This window comes from Myotis myotis, unplaced genomic scaffold (assembly GCF_014108235.1).
Source record: "Myotis myotis isolate mMyoMyo1 unplaced genomic scaffold, mMyoMyo1.p scaffold_m19_p_2, whole genome shotgun sequence".
NCBI classification, from domain to species: Eukaryota; Metazoa; Chordata; class Mammalia; order Chiroptera; family Vespertilionidae; genus Myotis; species Myotis myotis.
In genome coordinates this window covers 178927013-178932611 of record NW_023416324.1, presented here as the reverse complement: position 1 = coordinate 178932611, position 5599 = coordinate 178927013, and positions in this window count along the sequence as shown.

Below are 5599 nucleotides of genomic sequence, written 5' to 3'. Positions count from 1 at the left end.
ATATTTTTTTTATTTAATTCACAGCACATACTCTTTGTACTAATTTTTGGAAAATCATCCTAGCAGTTGCCTTTGTTCCTCTCTGTATTGTTGCCTTACATTCTGATGTCATTACTGTGCTTTTATCATCCACTCGCTCTAATAAGATTGTGAATTACTTAAGGGCAGAGGTCATGACTTGAGCTTGTGTGTTTCCTGTCATGGTGCCTAGATAAATACTCAAATGCCATCCAGTCCAAATGACTGTGATGAGAGAGGCCCACCGTTGCTGGAGACCTCTGATTTTTATTTCAGGGGCCTCACTTGTTCTGAGCCTTTAAAGACGGGTGAGTAGTGGCTGAGGGAATTTGAGGAAACCCAGACAGAATTCTCCTCCTAAAAGATTTTGCTAAGCTGGCACCTGGGACCATAGGGTATTTGTTCAATTAAAACCTGGACACATAGCAATAATAAAGGCACTGATCTCCTACTGCTAATGCCTAGAGATCAAACCCCAACCTGCAGGAACTCACCCCAGCAGCCAGGACCCGGGGCTGGGTGGGCCTGGGCTGGTACTCCTAATTCTGGGAGACTTCCCGTGGCTGTAGGCTAGAGGCCCCGGACTCTGCGCCACCCACCTGAACAGGTCCATAGCACAGGCTGGTCAGCAGAGCGGCTTCTTTACCTGGGATCGCAGGGAGGCGTGGCCTGTTCCATTCGCCTCGCAGGGAGGCCTGTTCCGTTCACCCTGCGAGAGGCCTGGCCTGTTTGCCCCAAGAGCGATTGGGGGAGGCCTGGCCTGTTCACCCCGCCAGCGATCACAGAGAGGCCTGTTCTGTTCACGCTGCGATGGATCGTGGGGAGGCCTGTTCTGTCCACCCAGTGATCGATTGCAGGGAGGCCTGTCCTGTTCGCCCTGCGATCGTTCACGGGGAGGCCTGTCCTGTTCGCCCCATGACCGATCTCGGGGAGGCCTGTTCTATTCGCCCAGCGATCGTTCATGTGGGTGGGCCTGTTCTGTTCGGTACACAATCGATGCAGGGAGGCCTGGCCTGGCCTGTTCGCCCCCGTGATGGGTGCTGGGCTGGAGGGCATGGATCCAGGCTGTTGCTTGGCGCCTGAACTCGTGCAAGCAGCCACAGGGCAGGAACATCCACTTGGCACCTGCGCCCATAGGCCTGGAGTTGCCGGAGGCGTTCTGGGACCCCAGCTGCTCAGGGCCTATGCTCGGGCCTACAGGCTAGGAGCGGCCTGGGTCCAGAGGATGTTCCTGGGACCCAGGCCGCACAAGCCTATGTATGCAAATTAACTGCCATCTTTGTTGGCATACTCTCCGGATTGGTTGGTTAGCATAGCAAAGGTACAGTCAATTTACATGTTTTTCTGTTATTAGGATATATATATATATATATATATATATATATATATATATATATAATCTCCATCCATCAATAGAGGACCAATAAAAGATGTTTTGAAAATCATACAAGGGAATACTTCACAGTCAAAAAGAATGAGACAGATCTGCAAGTGCTGGTATAGCATGTTTGCCAAGGCACACTGGTCACTGGGGAAAAAGTTTATATGGAATGCTACATTCATATTGCATAATATATCTCTGAAAAAAACACCTAAGCAACTGGTAACTGTGCGTAACTTTGGAGAATAAAATGGGAGATGAGTTCAGGAGTGAATTTAGAACTTATTTATTTTAAAAAATTCAACTATATATTTTTAGAAGGTCAATTCTCTAAATTATCCACACTACTTTATTTAAAGACGAAAACTCATCTCCTCCACTATGTGGTTTTCAGCCAAAGATCCTGCTTCAAAGGTAGTGTACCAACCACATTCAAACTGCTAGCTGTAAGATTCAGAGCGTCCACAGGGTGGCACTAGATACCTTTGCTCAAAGTCATAACCTAGTAAGCTATTTCTAGAAAACAGGGACAGAGAAGAGCCTCTGGCACCAGCAAAGATTAAAACTGAAGCTAACATTAAAGACATCTTGTTCCTTTCTGGAGAGATGGCTGCCAGTCAAAACACATTTAAAGCTCTAATAATATTTAAAGACATCCAAAATGCCAAGCAGACATTACACAGGCTGCCTGTGGCGATTGCTTCCAATGGCCAATTTACTCCTCCTTTGGACATACTTTGTCACAAGTATTTGACATCTTAAAATATGTTTACATATACTCCCTCCTAATACGCACACCTCAACCTCTCTGTCTCATCCTTCTCTCTCACACGCACACATGCATATACACACCATGGAGTGCATTTTCAGGTGATTCTTTTGTTGTTTGGTAAGGACTCATAATCACATCCCTATTCAATATTTACATTTCACAATAGTTGCCTGTCTTCATCTTTTTGAAAATTCCCAATTTTCAACAGTTTATGAGTATCCCACAAATAAGCATAAAACTTGGTGAGTTATGTCTCAACTCAAGATGATAAAAATCTTAAAAGTCATCACAAAAAATATCTATTTCTGATCTCTCTATAATCATATATCAACTTACAATGGATTGGGAGAGTGCATTGCTAGTCTTTTACAGACAGGCAATTTTAAAGTGCTTGGTCTTGAATAAATTTTCAGGGAACGGAAAGCCTCAGAAATGCCTGAGGGGGAGGGGGGGCGGGGGGGGATAAAAGAGCTGAAAAGCTCTACTGGTTTAAGACTTCTTTTTCTTTAATGCCCATTATTATGGTTTTCTTTTAAGCTAAAAATCTCTTGGAGATGATTTTAATAAAATGTGCTGATGCCTTGAGTATTTTAAAACAGAATCAATGTGATCTATTCAGTTCATTCAGAAACATTTTTTGTGTGTGCAGACAAGAATGTTTCCCACGACAGTAAGTGTATGTGTCTCGCATCCTGATTAAACAAGCCATAACAGCACCTTCTGGGCCTATAATCTACTCTTTAAAATGAGCATTTAAGGTCAAAAGCACATTGCATACAGTAAAACAGAGTGCTTAATGACCATACCCCAATAATATATTGTACTTTCAAGCTAATTATCAGAGTAATTTACATGTGAAATACCCAAACTATTAATGGGTATATGCCTGTTAATGTGCTTATTATCTAGAAGCAGCCGTTATGATCCTGCTAAGCTCAACTATTCTCCGAATTTGAAGGGAAGGTAAATTTTAAAATATGTCAATAAAACTAAGAGCTCACTCCAACCTAGGCTGACTCCAGTGAGGGGGGAAGGGAGAGGGTTGTGTGGGCAGCTAGGTCAATTCCACTGCAAGCCCAAAAGCTGACAAGTCTCCACATGCGTTCAAGTCCATGGCAGATTAGGTGCAGGCTGACTAACGGTGAACCCACAGCCATTGCACATCAGCATCGAAAAAACCTCCGGGCTGGCAATGAACCTTTTCCCTTGATCTCCAACTCATCACCAAACAATCTGCAGACAAGACTCAGAAAGTGTTTTATTCAATTGAACACAAAATGCCTGTTATAGTAACGTCAAGCCTTTATCAGAAATCAATACATGGTGAGGATACACAGCCAGAACGAGCCATCAACAGCAGCAGTATAAATTTTAAGTAACTTTTTTGATTTCTAATTCAATGTGCAGAAGAACATAAAACCAAAAGAGCAATTTCAATTTCACAATTCACAGTTGATTGGTTTTAATCCCATGACACTTTTGTCATTTCTGTAGCCCCAGAACAGAAGCAGATTTCCAACATGTGGACTGGCACTTGGCACCAACAGCACACACCATGTTAAACCCCTGTAGGACACTGAGAAATCATTTTAGGGAGCAACCCCAATTTCACACAGTTTTGGCTGGCTTTTATTTTATTTTATTTTTTTTAGCTATGGACTTTACTAGAGACATTGTTCTAGTGAAATAGCACAAACTGTTTTAAAAGCTTGCCATGCCATTAAATGAAGGGCTTTAATGTCACCCTTGCTTTTCCATGATTTTATTCTCTAATTTAGAACAGTAGCTGCACTAAAATGCAACCTTAACAGTGAAAGCAAAGTCGTTTTTGCTTCTGGATCTAGAGCATACAGCCAAGAGAGGCAATGTGTATTGTCCTAGCAGATAAAAGGAATGCGTTAGAGCAGTCTGACATACTCTAGTAAGGCATTTCAAAGCAGACACACCATACCCAAATTAAATTATTGTGGGCAGCCGAGGATACCACAAGGTAAACACCAATTTACACAGAATCAACATGAAATTCTTATAAAATGACACACGGATTTACAAAACCACAGGAAGGAGCTCAAGTACCAAGAGAAGGCAAACAACGATCAGCCCCTCTAAAAGAGTTTTGTTCCTGTAAATGCCAGATTTGCAGAGTAGAAATAAACTTTCTATGTTCTTTGCCCTAGGATATTATCATTCCTTCTGACATATGGGGTTACTTTTCCTTAAAAAAATAGATCATGTAGAGAATATACATATAACCAGTGATATAGAACATTTATTTTCACTAGTGAGGGGGTCACTTAAGCACTTACATAGAAAGAATTATGAATGAATCATGAAAGTCATTGAAATGCAAAAATAAATCCGATAAAAACTGCATTCATTAGTATTCAACAGTAAAGTTCTATTTTCAGCAACTTCATTGGCTTAATGGGAACTACGACCATGAAAAGATCTTTAAGTTCAAAAAGATACGAAATGCCTAAAAAGGAAAAGTCTAATTACTAAAGATTCATAATTTCATTTGAAGGGCCCCAAAGAAAATGTTATTTTAGAAGCCTTGAATCTTATCAAAATAGCACAAGTGTAAGATTCAAGAACATTGAAGTTTCCATTCTGACATATCCATTGCATCTTCATGCCCTGGAGCAAGTCACTTAAATTCTTTACCCACCAAAAAAAAGTGCCATAATAAAGGCATATGTAAAAAAAAAAAAAAAAAGTTTTCCAGACAGTACTAGAGTAAAGCTAAAGATGGGTACTAAGGCTCACAATTTCAACAACTCATTGTACAGTACAGTCATTTTCAATCCTGCTAAATATGGCTGGAGGAAGCATGGGCAAGTACCATTGTCAGGGAACTCAAAGGCTTCAGAGAAATGAATGGTTTTAACTTTCTAAACTACTTAATCTGCTCATCTAGAGTTACTTAAAACAACTAACCATCTATGGGTTTGACTCTATACTTACTGGTAGAACAGGTGAAAGTAGTGAAGGAAACATGATTAAGATGAGAAAAGCAGCAGCAGGTTGAAATGAGGTATACGCTGATTTAATAAACCCCAATCAGCAACTTACAATTTTTTAAAGAAGCTGCATAGTTCAGCAACATACATCATAACAACAGGGATAAGGGAGAAATTATTGTCATGAAACTTTAAGACATATGACAACTAAGCATTTAAAATGACCAACTCAAGAAAACTTCAGTTTAAAAGTTGTCTTCCCTCACTCTAAACACATACAAAAACAGAAACTGGAAGGCTAAAGTCCACACAAGAAAAACTATGTTAACTGGCTCAGGTTATAAATTTCATGAGTTCAAGAAACATATGATCTAAACTTATCATTGAGATGCTGCTTTTTAAAAGCTATTGATATTTAAACAAATATTAAATTCTAGTTAACGACACCTATGCTAAAGTGTTTAAGGA